The 19,043-nt window shown below is 41.6% G+C and overlaps 1 protein-coding gene and 2 long non-coding RNA genes across 4 annotated transcripts in view; 1 reads left to right on the top strand and 2 right to left on the bottom strand.

Moving 5' to 3' along the window:
• Positions 1 to 871: 871 nt before the first annotated feature.
• Positions 872 to 8,701, bottom strand: LOC146663304 (uncharacterized). The gene is made up of 2 exons (XR_014913017.1): positions 7,493 to 8,701; positions 872 to 909 (listed from the first exon to the last, which is right to left on the bottom strand). It is a non-coding gene; the product is annotated as an uncharacterized LOC146663304 (long non-coding RNA).
• Positions 8,702 to 9,369: 668 nt separating this feature from the next.
• LOC146663303 (uncharacterized) lies at positions 9,370 to 12,646 on the bottom strand. Its single transcript, XR_014912909.1, has 3 exons — positions 12,321 to 12,646; positions 9,953 to 10,070; positions 9,370 to 9,571 (listed from the first exon to the last, which is right to left on the bottom strand). It is a non-coding gene; the product is annotated as an uncharacterized LOC146663303 (long non-coding RNA).
• A 4,197-nt stretch (positions 12,647 to 16,843) lies between these two features.
• bahcc1b (BAH domain and coiled-coil containing 1b) overlaps positions 16,844 to 19,043 on the top strand; it is a 64,628-nt gene continuing 62,428 nt past the window's right edge. The window contains exons 1-2 of one of the 2 annotated variants that reach the window (XM_085415979.1): positions 16,844 to 17,113; positions 17,226 to 17,264. The gene's annotated coding sequence lies outside the window, so the exon portion shown is untranslated. The remainder of the gene's footprint in view (positions 17,114 to 17,225; positions 17,265 to 19,043) is intronic. The other variant, XM_085415981.1, reaches the window with a different exon arrangement.

Below are 19,043 nucleotides of genomic sequence, written 5' to 3'. Positions count from 1 at the left end.
CACATCTGGTGTGGTCATCGGTCCACTTCTCAGTGGATGTGCCCCTCCTCCAACACACACACACACACACACACACACACACACACACACACACACACACACACACACACACACACACACACACACACACACATTAATTCTCCCTGTAGTGCTGCTCCTCACCCCTTTCTCTATCACTGGCAAAGTAAACCCACCATGTGAGAATGATGAATGGGCTATTCTGCACCGGAAGCACACGTTGGAAACCTCCTGCCACCCCTGCCCTGCTTCTCTCTCTCTCACACACACACACCTGCACACACACATGCTCCCCCACTTGCTTTCTCTTACCCTCTCGAGTCTGTTATCGTCTCTCCTCCTCTTTCTCCCCTGGTGACCTCACAGGCCTCCTTCCTTCCTGGTCGCCACATCTCTCTGCACACACAAGATCCTGATGTCTGTGTGTGTGTGTGTGTGTGTGTGTGAGAGAGACTAATACAGAGAGCGTAGTGTCTTGCAGACGGTGTCCAGTGTTGCACACACACCTGCAGGTCATGTGCTTGTTTATTGAGCACTTTGTGCAATTAGATGTCCAAAAAAAAGAACCAAAAAAAAAGAGTTAAAACATACGTTTGCTTTTTAAAATCTTTATTTGAAAACGTTAGCATGACTTATAAATTATTGCAGATAAAACGGAAAATAACAGCATGCAATCCGCGAAACACTATATGAATTTTTGAATTGCAGATTCCCCCCCCCCCCACACACCCCTTTTCATCTGTCTTTTCTTCAGCCATAGACGTCACATTGGTGTGAGGGAGTCTGAAATCAGCCAGGGGAAATGTTGAAACTCCAGGTGGTCGGCAACCAATTAAATAAAGTGTCACTGTGCTTCTTCTTCTTTTTTTTTTTTGAATTGCACACACACTCCTTTTGATGCAGAGACAAAAAGTAAAAAAAAAAAAAGTTAATGTAAAACACACACACACACACACACACACACACACACACACACACACACACACACACACACATGTATGTATGTGTGTGTGTGTGTGTGTGTGTATATATATATACACACACACACACACACATACATACATGTGTGTGTGTGTGTGTGTGTGTGTGTGTGTGTGTGTGTGTGTATATATATATATATATACACACACACACACATGTATGTATGTGTGTGTGTGTGTGTGTATATATATATATGTATATATATATATATATATATATATATATATATATGTATATATATATGTATATATATATATATATATATATATATATATATATATGTATATATATATATATATATATATATATATATGTATATATATGTATATATATGTATATTTTGTAGAAGGAAATTTATAATTTATATATATATATATATATATATATATATATATATATATATATATATATATATATATATATATATATATATATTATATATATATATATATATATATAAATTTCCTTCTACAAAACCTCGACCCAATGTGGAGGAAAAAGGGGGGAAAGAAACAAGTTTCATTTGCTGTCGAAACATTTGTAGTGGAATTAAACATATGGATGCCACAGGCAAACTGAGGGCTGGAATATATTAGAGCCGCACAATGTTACACTAACCCTCCAGTATCTTACACCGCTCTGAGAGATTAATGGAATAAAGAGGAGAGAGGAGGTGGGGAGGTAAGGGTGTGGGGGTGGAGAATTGGGGGGAGAAAGAAAAAGAGTGAGTGAGTGTTCGTCTGGCTTTCTCAGGCTACTGCAAAATCAATATTTTGCCATGATACACAGCTCTCTCCTCGCAGCTTTTTGGCTGAATACATCCAGATCTGCCCATCTAAACCTAAATATTAGGTATCCCGTGCCGCAGTCAGACTTCAAAGGCAATTACGCACATCTGTTTGAAATTGTAGTATTTGATTTGTTTATGAATCTGTTCATTTGAGGTTTTCCTTCTTTTTTTTTTAACAAAATAAAACAGAGGAAAACATACAAATAAAAAATAAATCCCGAGTCACATTGTCTCTGTGCATCTTTTCCACACGCTCCCGCAAAGTGTAAGTGGGTCATCATTCCTCACTTTACAGATAATATTTTGCATCCTGTTCCAACACGTTGGGTCTCATCATGCCAGCATGTTGGTGTCTGTGAAGAAGAAACCCAAGGAGCAAAACGCTGGAGTGGTTTTATTTTATTTTTTCCTATTGTTAAATTAGTGATTTTCAGCACAGCAAGGTAATTGAAGGGAAAGGCTTGTGTGAAAAAATGTCACAGAGAAGAGGAGGAGGAGGAGAAAAAAGGAGGAATGTGCAGATTTGTTCACAAATGAATAGTGTGCTTGTTGTTCTTTATACCTCGAGTAAGGAGAGAATTGAACTGTCTCAAGGGGAGCAGAGCCGGATGTGAAGAGCAGCTCAAATCTCGGGTTTAAAAAGTTTGCGTCATGAATTTAGGACAAAAAGTGTGACGTTTAAAGAAAGAAGAAACAAAAAGAAGTCATTATGGTTTTCACTTCTTCTTCTACTACTACTATAAGCTCCTGTATTTGACAACAGGGAGATCCCACTTGCTGTGATATGAACTATGAATATGAGTCAGACACCGAGTGTTGTGGTTTGACCTCAATGTATTTACTCGCTCGCTGGGAGAATCTGACTAATATCTATCACAGTTCATGCGGGTAGTTTCATAAACTGCTGTGAAATGAAAGTTCACCTATAATATGATACGTATTATATTTTAACATGTGATCTTTTTTGTGGTATTTTCTTCATATTCTGATTAACAGAAGGCTGTGAGGCTGCAGAGGAAGTGCTGAAATTTGAATTTCAGTTTTTATCTGATGGCGAAAACAGCTGATTGAAGGGAAACGTGGTGTGGAATTTTACACAACAGCTGGTCAGGGATCAGTCCAAACGATAATTCATCGTTTATTCATCACAGCTGATTTATATAAATGGTCCTTTTAATTGTTTGATCAAAATTAGTCTCTTATTTTATAGTTTAATTTACAGCGTAATTAGAAAAAAGGGGCCACACGTTCCTGCTCATATTTGGTTTCAGTAATAACTGACACACACCTTTTAGAAGATTTCAGTGCCATCTTATAATTATTAACAATCGACCCCGTTCCCGAATAGATAGCCATTCTTTCTATTTCTAGTTCTCCCCGCTGATCCTAAAACTTACCGCACAGTTTGCAGATTTCACGCGAAGGACAGTGAATGCGCCTAAAGAATATTTTTAAATGAGTTCACGTGGTTCACACACAATCCACCTTCCATTCCCCTCTGACTGGGCTCTCCCTGCATTCGTAATTATTGTTTACATCGTTTACTGCTAAACCCCTTTTTTTTTGCCATGTACTAATTTCACGCTAGACAGCTGCAAAATTATTCAGCATTCTCACAATATGCAAAAGACGTAAATAAATACATTTTTATTTCCTCTCTCGCTCTCTGGGTAACAATGTGCCAGTTCTGGCCCCCATGTAGCAGTTTGACCTTAAACACGCGCTTTTAGGCACAGACCTGGCTATTGGAGCAGGAATTCCCGGACAAAAGGCGCAGACGGCCTTGCCGCCCCCTCCTGGACTAAATTTGGTAAACCTAGTCCCTGCGCATATTTTACACAACCATCCCGCCTATTACCGCAGCTCGTCCAGATCCTACAGTGTGAGAACGACCCGCCAATTTATCATTCATTGCGGCAAATCATGGCGGAGACTGCGTTTAATTGAGTTTGCATTGTATTTCGTTGCTGGGTGCCTTTCTCGCTATAGGGTGTGTGTGTGTGTGGAGCGAGGGGGGTGAGGGGGGATTCTGTCTCAGGCCGTCCCAGTGCAACTGTGGTGGGAGGAGGAGGTGGTGTGTATGGAGAGGAGAGGAGAAGAGAGGGCAACCTTACCCTCCCCCCCCTCTTTCTCCAAGAACCCCCCCCCCCCTCACTCCTTTCCTCCCGCACCTCACCCCCTCCTCCTCTCAGCTCCGCCTCTGTCTTACAAAACAATCAACTGGTAGTGAATAATGTGCATTGCTCATGTAAAGCGGAGCAACAGCTGCATATTGACGTATCTAAAATAGATTTTATAAATGTAAATGCACTTACTGATAATCGCAGTGATCGAAAGAAGACGGTTAACAACTGTAAACAAACAAGGCTGAAAAGTTGCCTCCGCGTGTGTCTGATTTCTCCAAAGCAAAGCTGACCATGTAGTGGGATTTTTTTTCTTTCCTCCCAGATGATCAGTTGTTAACATTTCACGTGCTGCCCATTTGACTCAGTTGTAGGCTTCTCCACTTCACGGGCCCACCACTTTGTTAATTTGCCTCTTAATTGTCTGCGATGCAATTACGGCGATACGGATGGGCTGCGTGACGCCCATCAGTGCCGCAGGAGGACCGCGCAGGGCCGCTAAATCAGCTCCTTGACACCCAGAACGTCTCCAGGTTATGCCGACAAAACTTGCTGTTTTTGGACCTCGACCGGCTGTTAAAAAGCACCTCAGCGGGCACACACCCCAGCATGCCCCGCTGCTGCTGCTTGCTCCTTGTGGACCCATCCCACCCTACAAACCCTCCACCCGACTGATAGTGGAGTCTAAAAGAAGAAAAACGGACATTTGCACTACATTCAGTTGAAGCCATCTGGTGCAGACTTCTTTTATTGCATATATTCAAACATACAGTCACGCAAACACACACACACAAAGCTGTGACGTTTGTCTTGCAATTTTTATTATTATTATTATTTTTAATAATTCAGATAGACCCGACCGGGCTACAACAACTACAGTCACACGCACACACACACAAGCATCGCTTTAAGGCACCCAGACTGCGGCTGACAATGTAACCCCCGCCCCCCTCGTTTTAATTACTTTATGAATATTCATTGTGACTCAAAGACAGGAACTGAACGACAAAATAAAAATGATAAAACGCTTAAGTCTTGGAGTTAGTCAGCTGTTTTTTTTTTTTTCGAATAAACGTCAAATCTGCTCGTGTTCATTCTAGTTTTATGTTTATTTGTTTGTTTCTGTGAGTTTTTATGCGAGAGAGGAGAAAAGCAGTGATATGCTGTATGCAGCCCAAGCAAATTTCCCCATAGCAGAGCAAAACGGGTATTAAGATTTGTATAGTATATTTTTTTTCTCTCATTTCTTTTCTAAATGTACTTGTATATTGTTCACATGTTGAAATAAATTACCAATCAATCAAGATACACGTTACAGCTTCGTGTAATGTAAGTACTGTAACTTTAAAAGAATAAGAATAGAACCAAAACAAGAGCAGAAAAAAATAACCATATTAAAAAAAATTGTAACCTCAAGGTACACACACACACACACACACACACACACACACACACACACACACACACACACACACACACACATACACATACACACACACACATACACACACACACACACACACACAGAAACTTCAGCTCACAACAATAAACAGCCTCAAATCTCGGCTCTGATACAGTAAATTGTTTTTCTTTTTTTGGTCAAGTTTTTTAAATTTATTAACAAAAAGAAATTAAATTAATTTAAAAAGTAAATAAACGTTATACTGGCTTGACTGTAAGCGTGTTACATTGACGTACCTTTACAGCTGCTTCATTTTATGTATTTTTTAAAATATCAACTATTATTATTTTTTCTTTTTATTATATATCTTTACTGTGTTTTTTAAATTCATATTATTAATGCAGGATTTTATTATTATATTTTGTATTATGAATTTAATTAATAATTTAAATGAAAATGGTCAAATATACGCTTTTATTTGAATGATATAGGTAGCTAGGCAAAAGAAAAACATTCACAGTAAATGCTATTATTATTATTTTTATAACAATAATAATAATAATAACGATTATTATTATTAGTAATAGTAGTAGTTTAGTTTTATTGGGATTTTGATCACTGTGAGGTCCACTTATCAAACACACTGTGAGGAAAAATGAAAATGAAAATGAAAATGAAGAAAAAAAAAAAAAAAAAAAAAATATATATATATATATATGTTTTAAAGTCACCCTTCCACGACTGCTTGCTGTCTGTAATGTTTCCCTCAGTCCCCTTATTTCCCCCCTTCTCCGTGTTGTGTAATAGTTGTTATTGCTATTATCGCCTCATCGTGCTGCCACAGAAGAGCTGCCTGTCCTGCTGCAGTCACTTTGAATTAACTTCACCAACACGGAAACTCCTCACAGCCACAGAAACGCGCAGGTTACTCTTTTTTTTCTTGGTGCAAACTGACTGAATGTCAGCCAAAATCAGCTTAATGCGGATACGTGTTTAAAGGCGTTTTTCATTAGAAGAGACTCCTCAGCCAAACTCTCGGCGCTCGCGTGTGTTGACGGCGAAACAAACGATCGGCGAAGTGCAAACAAAACGCCGCCTTTTGTCAAAAATATTCAAACCCAACTGTAAAAAGTGCGAATAAGATAATAAGGATAATATCGGCGCATTTTAATGAGCGGCTGTTGCACGCGCTCTGATGATTAGGAGAACTAAAAGCGTGTTCTTCAAAGTGAGCAGACCGGTCCACCGTATGTAATTATGTAAAACGGGCTTACTCCTGCAGCCAGCTTGTAATTTTAGATTTTTTTCTTGCTTTTTCTGAGGACTGTAGGCTTTAATAAAAAGATACAACGTGAGATCAGAAGAAGCAGGGCGAGAGGAGAATTCCCTAAAATTAAATCTTTCAATGTGGAAAACAGACACACACACACCAACTCTCTCTCTCTCACACACACACACACACACACGATGAAATCATCATTGTTTTGGGTGGGAAAATATTACTCTCTCACTGGTGTCAGATTTGGTGAAGGTTGTTGTGCGAGTCCTGCTCTGTTTGATGCAACTAATATCTTAATTCTTTCCTTTTATTTAGTTTGTTTTTGTATTTATACATTTAAAAGCATTATTAATGTATTTAACATGTTTATATTTTTGAGTTAACAGAAAGGTTAGACGCACTCACACACACTCTCTCACACACACAAAGGATCTCAACATGGCGAATAAACCTCGGCTACAATGATCGATTTATTTGCCGGGTGGGTGAGGGGGTTGTGCCTCATAGTACTTAGTGAAACGGTAATATATTTAATTTAAATTCAGTCATATTTTATATATATTTATAAAGAAAAATTACCGTAAAATTACAGGTTAAATAGACTATAACCGATATAAATATAAAAATATTAAAATATTTTAAAGTCTGCAATAATATTCTATAGCTTTAAACGAGCTCAGGATTTTTTTTATAAGTTTAAAAAGAGTTATTTTTTTCCATCTATAGCTTATACAGTTAAAGTCTGCTTAACTTTTTGTTTGTTTACGTCAGAAACGAACTGTATGGAAAAGTCAAATTCCACCTAACTCCAGCGCTGATATCACGGCCTTGCTGATTTGCGGCTGCTTGTTGTAAATAACCCCCCTCCCTCCCCAGAATGAAATCTTAAAGCTCCTCACCTTTTGCAAGAATAAAAACAAACAAACAGAGAAAGTGAAAAGAGTAATAGATGGCGTGGTGGAGATTCCGTCCACATTCCTTTGTTTTCTTCAGTCCGTGCTCTCCTTCGTCAGATAAGTGTGTAACATGAGAAGGCAGGACGGGCTGCAGCCCTCCTGCAGCAAAACACACACCTCGTAGGCAAAAGCAGGCTTTTGAAAATGGCGCCCCAGCAAACGCCTCCACCTCCCCTCCCGCCTCCCCTCCCGTCTCCTCTCAGTGTGGAGCGGGGAGGAGGCGAGAGGGGGGCGTGCCATGTGTGCCGTGTTGCGCGCAACGGGGCTGTAGCCTCTGCTCCCTTGTCGGTTATAGAATCTGGATATAAAAAACCGTCCCCGGTAGGCTGTTCGCCCGGCACAGCCGCATACGTTGAGCCCCCCCTCCTCCTCCTTCTTCACGTCGACAGCGAGTCGTCGGAGCAATCAGGGAGGGAGACGCGTCGTGTCATTACGCACCGAATAAAAGCGCACTTTCGGGCATCCGTGGATTTCCAAGCCTTTCCCCACCCCCAACAGCCTACCCTCCCAACCCCTCCTCTCTCCCTCGCTCTCTTTTGAAAATCACAGAGGTTTCCCGTTTTCGTCCGCGGCTTTCGTGCGCACACGGGCTTTTCTTCGTCTCCTTCGTCTGTCCGATTAGATCCGTGGCCGCTTTGGCGTGAAAACGAGCCGTCCGCACGCCGCCATTCCTGTTCGCAGGCAAGCTGCTTGTGTAACCGCGCGGTCTAGCCAGCAGCTGAGGCTTCCAGGGGAGAGTTGTGAAGTGGGGATCTTTCTCTCTCTCTCTCTCTCTCTGGCTCTCTCTTTCTCTCCCTCCTTCCCTCAACGGCGGAGCAGCAGCGAGGGAGAAGAGAGAGAGAGAAAGGAGGAGGAGGAGAAGGAGGGGGAAGCCCACGCTGATAGCTGGAGGGAGCCCCAGCGCGTTGATCCTCTGTGTGTGCGTGTGTGTTGTGTGCGAGTGCATTATAGTCGTTGCTAGGAAATCCTTTCTGTTAGTGTGTGAGGGAGGACCTGCAAGCAGGATCAGAAGGCAGCTGCAGAAAAAATGAAATCTTTTGCAAAATGAAATAAACTTTCAGTGCTTTTAAATATAGATTTTGGGATTGTTTATGTATTTATTTTAAAAAGCATAAAATCTGGATCTGTTCAGGAATGAGTAGGAGCACATGCAGTGCACGTATGTATTTATAAGAGCAAGCGCGCAGCTTTGTGCGATACACAAACTGATACACGGTGGTGATGAAACAGACGGCTTCATCTATAGTGAAGGAATTGATTCAGGACATTGTTATAAGTGTGTAACAATGCGTGTATGTGTGTGTGTGGTAGTGGTGGTATTTTCAGATAAATCACTCTTGGCTTGCAGAACAGTCAGTCCTCACCTATGTAAACGCACCCCTGAGGGTAACAGATTTATCTGCAAGAGGACCATCCTCCTCCCTCTTTTACCCCCCCCCAGCCCACCCCCACCACACACACACACACACACACACACAAAGACACAGGCACACATACCCTCCCCTTCACCTCTTTCCCTGTCTTTACCCCTTCTCCCCCCCACAGCATGGAGATGGATGGCCCATGTCCCCTTTGTCTAGATGCAAATGGACTTTAACCCCGAATTAATTGATAACTCCCCAAAAAGGCCTAATAGTGCTCTGCTCACATGATGTGCACACACGCTCACTGGCAGCCACTACCAGCCTTGTTAGACATGTTGAGTCAGTCTCCAGAACATTTACACTAAATACATCAAGTTTTTTTTCTTTTTCTTTTTACAAGCGGGGACTTGATGTAACTTGATGCAAAATGCACACTAACTACCATTAATTGCCAAACTTGTGTTTTTTTTTTCTCCACTGGGATCGCTTTCAAATTTAAACCAAGCCCACCTGGGAGGAGCAGGAAGTAGGGGTGTGGGGTGGTGTGGGAGGGGGGAGTTCAGAAACCACACAACCACTGTGACCAACCTTTTCTCCACTAAAGAAATCCTGCAACCGTGCTCACCGGCAGGTCTCCCCCCTCACCATCCCAACCTTCCTGCAAGACAGAAATATCACATTGTTGTAAATCTATTTTTACTTTATGTGCAGACATCTGAACTTTCAGGCCTGTTATATCCTGTTCAGATTGCACAAGATGAAGTTGCTTGGGTTAAACATGTAGCTCGGTTTGGGAATGTGGGACCTATACATGATCCCCACTCTCTCCCTATTAACTGTGATGCCACGCTGCTCTGCGACATCACCACGGCACTAAAAAATTTATTCCAGCGCCTTGCTTTCTCAGGTCGATCAAGAAAAAGCGTGCGTGTTGGGGGTGGGATGTCAAAAGTGGATGTTTTGTGTATTTAAGAATGAGTGCATGTACAACCACTTCTTAAAATCTTGTGTACGGTAAACCAGCTTGGTGTTTGTATACCTATCAATCCTGAGCACAGGGAACAGTCTGCTTCATGTCAGGAACAGACTGCATTACCACGGATGTAAAAAATCATCTGGGGAAGAGGCCACTTGTTGCTGGAGATGACGATTGTCGGCTGAGAGAAGGGGATTGGGGGGTGATGAGAGAAGGAGAATAATTTCATCCGAGGAAGATGGATGGTTTAATGCATCTGCTTCGTGTACTTTCCTCAACAAGCCACATAAAAATATGTGATTTCATTCACTCGTCATCACAGAGGTCACTTCAGTATCCCTCCAACTGATACTGCTATTACATTACTTGTTTCTATTGCATAGATCAACAATTTTTTTAACCTTTTTGTTGTATATTTGAGAAATGGACAAATGCATGTTGAAACAAAGAGCAAATCGCTTTTTCCCCCTCGTTTTTCTTAGAAGCGTATTTGGTTGAAATACAAGCAAATACAGAACATTCGTAATTGCAGCAACCAGAACACATAAACGATCCAGTTTTTCCAAATGTTGCTCTCTTGCCTCTCACCAGCACACTCATCATCTGAACTTTTCACTCATTCAGCCTCTGGTTTTGCCACATTGGTTCAGTCTCATGATCGGTGGAGGGTGTATACACACATGCAGCTGTTACGGAGAATGATCGCTGCAGTACATGGAGGAGCTTTGTCATGGGCTTTACTTGTGCTTCCTGATACAGCGGAGTAGCATTAAGTTACAGTTGCATTGCAGCAGCACAAAAATGCTAAAATACACAGATTTGTGTTGCTTGTGGTGACCTGAGATTTAACTACCAGGGCATTCAGCGTTTGTGCTTTAAGCTGCAGATGTATGGTATGAACAAAGTCATGTGTTGTCTCAGTGAGTTCCAGTTTTGGAACATCTTAAACTTTAGGACTGGTTCCCATATCTTTTTCATCTGATGTACCCCCGCTGGCCTGTCAGAGTCACTCAGGAATCCCTTTGTCAACATCACATCTAACTTTCAAATGGGTTCATGTGACCCCAGTTGAAACTGGATCTAAGTTACTGTCAGCTTGGCATTTACGCTTATGGATTTCACTCAGTTTACCAGTTATCAATTATGGCAAGTGAACTGTCTCAACCACCACTGGCTTATTATTTCAATCGTCTATCCATAACTTTTAGCTATTTGAACTTCATTTAACAGCTGTTCATCAAAATCACCAGTTTACACACTCACTGGCCCCTTTGTTAAGTACATATGTTCTACTGCATGTAACACAAATATCTAATCAGCCAGTCAAGAGAGAAAATGCCTTGTTAATGCCAGAGATCACAGAAGAATGGCTAGACTGCTATGAGCTGATAGAAGGACAACAGACACTCAAATAACCACTTGTTACAACCAAGGTATGCAGAGTATAAGAGCATCTCTGCAGGAGCAGAAGACCACATAGAGTCTGACGATCCCATTTGCATGTGCTCACCAAAACTGGAGAATAAAAGATTGGAAAAGCATCACTTGGTTTGTTGAATCTTGATTTTTGCTGTGACATTCGACTGATTTCAGGAGCTCAGGCTGCTGCCGATGGTGGAATAGTGTAGGGGATATTTCACTGGCAAACTTTGAGCTCTTTAGTACCAACTGAGCATCAATTAAATGCCAAAGCCCACCTGAATATTGTTGCTGACCATGTCCATCCCTTTATGACCACGATGTATCCATTTTCTGCTTCTCGCAGGATAACACAGCATGTCACAAAGCTCAGATTATCTCAAACTGGTTTTGAACATGACAATGAGTTCACTGTCCTCAAATGGTCTCAGCGTCACCACATCTGAGCTTGTGGATGTCCATTCAACAAATCTACAGGATTTGTGTGATACAATCATGACAGTATGTACCAAAATCTCTGAGGAATGTTTCCACTACCTTGTTGAATCTGGGGCACAAAGAATTAAAGCGTTTCTGAAAACAACCAAGACGTAGCATGGTTTAGCTACTAAAGTGACCACTGAGCATACATTCAGTCAACTAACAATTTCCTCATGCTGTTGGTAAACAATTTCAGCTGTTAGCTAGCTTTTAGTTAAAAATTTCAGGACGCAAGACTGCTAACTAATCGTTTTACTTCATTTAACTTTTCTCCTAATGGTAGTTAGCTGTTTAACTGTTTATGCATACTATTAGCAAATGATTTAACTCTTAATTTAACTCACTGCTTTAATTCTTTGTCTTCTCTTTTGGTGATTTATGTTTGTTTGCTTTGTTTAGTTTTTCTTACATTCCACATATCCATAATTTTTAGTTAACTGTTACAGGTCCACTCATTTTTGTAATTCAACTGTATTCTTTCTTTTTCAGATTAGTTGAAGTAACCTGTCTGTGTACTCCTGGGGATACTTACCCGAGACTGGGAACATCAGCTCGAGGAAGAAATGCACATGAGAAGTCTACATGACGTGTCTATCTGTTAACGTCCAGCTCCCGGACATGTTTGGCTGAAGTCTCTCATATTCTGTTGATGTTTGGTTTTGCTAGCCACATCTGTGCATCTTTAATCAAAGTCACGGTCAGTCTTTGAAGAGAGATATTTCGCTCAGACCGGAGGCCAAAAAGCTACAAAGAAATGAAAGATAAGTATTAACGACAGTGAAAAGAGGGGTAAGATAGCTCAAGCTACAAAAGGGCCGACTCACTTTTACTCTGATTACATCAGAGTTGAGATGACCTGTGACCTTCCAGCTGGACCAAAAATGGATTTTGACACAAACTTGCCTTTTCTTCTCCCAGGCAACAGCCACCCCGGAGATCACATGACTCTCGAGGCCGGCCACGCCAGGCCGCGTGATGCTGCTGCAGATGTGAAGAAGAAGGAGGGGGGGGATTATAAAAGGAAGAAAAGAAGTTTTTAGTGAAAGATTGGAAGGGGAACAAGGGCTAGGGGATGACATGGAGAACAAGCGAACACGTCAGCAGACAGTGAGGAGGGGGTAGGGGGTCACAAAGCTAGCTTTGTTTCTGCTCTGGCTGCTACATTAGCAGCTGCAATAAAAAAAGCTTAGAGAGATGAGGATGGATGGACGATGGCATGGAGGGGTGAATGGCCTGGCATGACATTTAAGAGATGTCTCTGTTTGTCACTTCAGCACACTGTGCTTTAATGCTGGAGCATAGAATATGCATACAGGCCAAACTCGTATAAAGACACGGAGACATTCGTGGCAAATTCAAGAGAAAGGGACCACTGTGTGCCCAGTGATGTAACACACTTTTATGACTGATATGCATTACAATATGAGAACAGAGATGAAAGAATTTAGTGCTTTGGCAAGAAGTCATATCCCAGGATGCTTTGCTCTCTTAGCTCACCCGTTTGCAGCCATCCCGGTTATCCAGTTGGCCTCGCCTATGGGGTCACTAGGCCTCTATAAACTTGGGGGCTTTCTTTGCAGTCCTGTGTGTGTGTGTGTGTGTGTGTGTGTGTGTGTGTGTGTGTGTGTGTGTGTGTGCCTCTGGGGCAAACAATCTCCGTTCTCCAAACATCACATGACCATGTAAGCTGTTGAAACCGGCACCGTCTTCAGGTCCGGTGGCACCTTGAAGTGTTTTTCATTTGCCAGAGAGGAGCTGGCCTCAAATGGGAACCAGAGACAGGTTTAATGTCTGATTCTTAACCTACTGCAGCTGTGTCTCGCACACATACAAACACACACACACACACAAATATCAGGGGTCCACACACACACGCAGGCGAGCTGTCTCAGAACACGGTTAAGAATGAGCAACTGTATTACACCAGAGCAAATGAGAAGCATCACATCAACGGAGGAAATCTCAAACATTTGTCCACGTTTATCAATACTGCCATATGCGTGCAACATCATGATCGGCTTAAAAGCTTCTTGCAAACACGCGCCAAAAAGCTCCAAAGGGCAACTATTGTCTCCTCTGCAGCTGCTGTATTTTGTAACAAGCATTACAGATGTTTCCTGTGTAAATATGTTTACTGCATAATGACACGCGGTGTGGCTTTTTTAATATATATATATATATATGTATATATATATATATATATATATATATATATATATATATATATATATATATATATATATATATATATATATAAGTACAGCACGAAACCATAGAAAGATGTTTTTTGGGTTTTCTTGCACTTTCCTAGCAAAGGAACAGAGGCATGTCACTGCCCGAAGAAATAACTTTGTTCCAGCAGGTGCTAATGTATGTGAAGGAATTCATGAGTGAAAGCCACCTGACACCTCTGATAGTATCTTATTAAGGTGTGTTTACCCAACATGAGCAGAGTGTGGAGCAGTGAGAGGGGGTAGAACTAGTTGCACACTGGCTTTGTTTGTGATTGTTTTAATGAGGAAGAGGGGTTTGCGTTTCAGGCTGTAGCCGTTGGTTGAAATATTCTTCTTGTTTTTTTCTGTCAGAGATGACATGGTTGGGAGATATTTAACCGGTTAGTCCGAGTTCAGTTTGTGCATGCACTGCTGGGGCGGCTGAAACGGTGCAATTCGCAACTGTGACAGGAAACAAACAAATGAGTTTCTGTGATGTCTTGTGGAAGAATTGAAGAAGCTGATGTGTGAGATAAAAACACAGACACAATCATTTGAAGTGGCAGAAGTAGAGTGAAAGCACTTTCTTTTCTTTGATGATACAGATATAGGCTTTAGGGTGTAATGCCGTGCAGAAGGAAAGAGAAAAGCTGTGTAAATGTCAGGAACACCTAAATTAAAATAGGATGTAGTTTAGACGAGCTTGTGTTGACTTCTATGCAAATGTAAAATGGAATGAGAATAACTTTCTCCAAACTGCATGACCCACAATGCAACAGCGGCCCGCTGTTGCATTGACAAATGAAGGTCATGTTCCTCAGTGGGTGGGGTATGCTGTGACCTACCCACTTCCCCTTCCCATAAATCCTTTCAGAGCCAGAGCCAAAACCATACTGGAAGGATTTATGTATGTATTGTGTTGCTTTTGGTCTTGAGAATAGTTTATATTTTTCAACACTGTGATGAGGGCAGCAGCGGTTTGGAAGAGTCATAATAGAATTACTTAGCTTGAACTCTGAGTTTGTCTAAGTGCATTTGCCTGCTGGGGCTGGTAAAGCATATTTCTTGCTGTTGGGATGGAAACGTCTGATGTCACATTGTCAAAGCGTTTCATTACTTAGACGAGTCCACCAACACCCCCAAAAAATCTAACCAAGAGTTGTCATGTAAATCTTTTTTTTTTTCTGCTTTGAGCATGTTCATGTCTTCGCTCGCTATTTTTAGCCTCTCGACTGCAATACTTCACTTTTTGTTCGTTGTGTAACCATTTATATGGCTTGGGTACTTCACGGTTGACGAGATTTAAAATTTCGTAATTGTTGAAAATTCACAACCGTTACTAAAAAGAAAGAAAGAAAAAAAGACAGAGAAAAATGAGCGAATGGAGACTAATTACCGCAGATATTCTGAACTGTAGTTGGGTGAATTGAAATAAATTAAAAGAAACCTGTTCCTCATTTTTGCTGGAGACACTCAGGACCCGCCCTTCGGGGCGTTTGGAGGTCCTCGGCACCCTAGTTTTTGAGGATCCCCTCCTCCCTCCTTCTGTACAAGCCCACGGGGTTCTTGGCCCTGCTTGCGGACGCGGTGATGCAGGGGTTAACGTGGTGACGTGGTGCTCCTGAAGCGGTGACCCGCGGGGCAGCCAGTGTGGTGGATGAGTGAGGTGTGGTGGTGGGGGCTGCTGCACTGGAGGGGGAGAAGAGGAGAAAGCCGTGGCTGAGGTGCTGTCCGTGAAGGACAGGCGACTCCCAGCAAACAAGCGGCACAAACATTAGTTTGCGATCACTTCCAAGCTTCTTCTCCATCCTGCGTCTCACTGGTTTTATGTACGTAGGTGTCCGCTTTATCAGCGAAGCGCCTTTCCTAAAGGGAGCACGGTCTTCGCGTGCGATTTCATTTGAAATCACGTCTCTGTTTCTTTTTTTTCCAGTCCACAGCAGACGCAGCGAAGCAGGCTCGACTTCCTTCCCGTGGAGATAAATTCACTTTTACGCGCAAACTTGTCTGGACCGTTCGGACTTGATCAAAGGCGGCGGAGGCGAACGCGCAGAAATACCGCGGACTCTTTAACGCCCGCGCTAAACGTTTATAGCGCTTTACAATTGAAGCCGTGTGTGTATGGCGGTGTTTTTTTTTTGTTGTTGTTGTTTTGCTTATCTTCAGAAATAAACCTCCCCTCAAAAAAATAAAAATTTAGAAACTCTGGAAAGCGTCTACATACAGAGCAGGTGGTGAATTTAAAAAAAGAAAAGAAAAAGAAGAAAGGTGGGTAAACTGTGACCTCCAGGCGGTAATTAGGCCTACCATTTGCCAAATAACCGCCACTATAAACAAATGGGCCTATCAATTAGATTTCCAGAAAGGACTGATTGCTCCTTTTCATGCCAGACTTGAACTATTCCGCAAATAAAAACAAGGAGTTTGGTGTGGTCTGCCTTCCATTACAGCGCCGTGATAGGCCAAAACATGGTACGCAGATGAACGGTAGACCTAGTTTAGTAGTCTGATCAAACTTGTGGAGTGAGGAGGAAGCACAGGGAGGCCAGTTTGGTGAAAAAACAAAACAAACCCCCTCTTAAAGCTAAATATCAGAAAGTTGCATGTGTGACTGGCCTGCTCTCCTCCTCCTGCTCCACCTTCACGCATAGATCCGGTTCAGCACAATCACAAATGAAAACAAACAGTAGTGGTGAGAAAAAGGTGTGTGTGTGTCAGTGTGTGAGTAAATGTGTGTGAGCTCAAGCTACACCTTTGTTGGTGGGAATGGGAGTGGGAGTATTCCTGGTGCGCGACTCATATAAGCATGCCTGATGATGTCTCGTTGCCCCCTCCCCTGGAAAAAAAAAACAGAATGCAAGAAAGCTTCTAGTCTCCTGCAGGAGACGAGAGTGCATGGGAAAGAGAGGGAGAGGGAGCAAGGGAGAGTTTCTCCATCAATTTTTTGTTTAATGTCAGCGCTTTAGCTCCATTGTGGGAGCGAGAGGACGCGTCATCCGGGCATAAATTTGCTATTATACAAGCTTCACGGAGACTCACATCCAGAAGATCCTGCCGCTTGTAGACGAGAGAAATCCCTCGGTGGGTAAATTCGGCAAAAAAGAGTTAACATGTAAGTAAATGGGAGGACTGTTTAAGGCTACACAGTTGAATGCGCGTTAAGCTCGATTATTTTTAAGTTTTGGGGAGGAAGAAAGACTCATTTGATTTTCTTTCCTTTTTAGTTTAAAGCTGGGCGCTTTGGGGGAACATCTGTTTATTAGGTAGGTGGTATTTTGTTTTGTGTTTGACGTTATTCAAGGAGTGCTTTCTTAAAATATATATATCTATATATCGATCGCTGTGTTTTCTTGTATTTTCAATGCCATTTTTTAAAAACTAGCCTAAACATTTCTATAAGCGTTTTTTGAGCCGTGGCCCCACAGTCCAGTAGCGTATGCGTACATGAAATTATTTATTTATGTAAATGTTTGATTGTACAGCTGTGATTATTTATTTAGATCTAAAAACACACAAAACGTTGCAGAATCGCTTTTGTAGGCTGAACGATTCCAACAACGGTTTGTCCTAAAACGTGTGATATCTGTCATGAGACACAGATGGATACTTTTAAGAGTATGAAGTTAATGCGAGAAGGTCTGTCAGTTGGGGCCTCACACACACACACACACACACACACACACACACACACACACACACACACACACACACACACACACACACACACACACACACACACACTTCTTCGAGTGACACCCCTTAGCTGGGTGTTATAATTTATCAGGTTTTCTCCTGTTATATTAAGTTACGCGGCAAAACTGTGCACTTACACTGAGCTCTTGTTTATCTGCTTGTCTCACTCTGTCTCTGTTCACACAGCAACACACGCACACACACAATAACACACACAGTAACACACACACGGGCAAAACGTTGGCAGGCAGTTCGTCTGATTTCTGCCTTAGTTTGATAAAGTGGCAGCAAGGGGGGAGGGGGGGTAGTTTTGACTGATCCTGGATTTGGAGACTGATGCAGGGATTTCTCTTTCCAGCCCCCCCACCACCACCACAAAGTTTCCACTGCATTATTGCTTTGTACTTGTGCTTTATTTATTTAAAAATAAACGTTCAAAGACGCATCCATTGTTTAGATAATTAACGAAAGATTGTGACCGACGTGATTACGTGAAGTCAAATACAGTGTTCACGCCCGCGTGCAGAGTTCCCAGAGTTCTCAAGCAGAGCCAACACACCGACGCTTTATAGGAAAAGAAAAGAAACTTCAGTTTGCAGACACGGGAAGTCTGAACGAAACACTCCCTTTAATTCTGATCGTTTAGACACACACATCTGGAATTTGTCCTAAAAACTAAAATAAAAACTAGTAATTTAGTATTTTATTTTACTAGGATTTTATTTTATTTAATGGCCCAAAATCATCTAAAATTATACAGCAAATTTTTTAGCAGGTGGAATAAAGCTTGCTCCAATTATAATGTAGCCTTTAATTAGTGTTCATTTTGTATGGACCAAAAAAATAACATTATGTACACACACACACACACACACACACACACACACACACACACACACACACACACACACACACACACATATATATATATATATATATATATATATATATATATATATATATATACTTTAACTATAATAAATACCTTTATTATAGTTAAAGTTATCTTCACATTTTTCAAATTTTGTTTAACTTGTTTAAAGCTCAATCTCTGAACACATATGAGCACACTTCCAAATCGAATTATTGTTGGATGGGTTTTAGATGATCCACAATCTCGTGATTTGTGTAATTATTATCAAATACATTCAAAATGAGACTTCCATTATGGTTTGAGCAACAGACTCCAGGACGTCCTGAGGACTGTATGTTCAAAACTATTCAAAACATCTTCCTCAGAGTTGAAAGATTTCTGAAAGTCACACACGATATGGCTGTTTATGTTCGTATGGTAATGATAATTAAAGCCTCCACCTGCGTGTTTTGATGGCCCATAAATAGATGCCGGT

This window comes from Rhamphochromis longiceps, linkage group LG8 (assembly GCF_057381845.1).
Source record: "Rhamphochromis longiceps isolate RC_006_pf linkage group LG8, R_longiceps_female_GT1.1, whole genome shotgun sequence".
Classification (NCBI taxonomy): domain Eukaryota; kingdom Metazoa; phylum Chordata; class Actinopteri; order Cichliformes; family Cichlidae; genus Rhamphochromis; species Rhamphochromis longiceps.
This window is presented reverse-complemented; position numbering and strand designations above follow the sequence as displayed.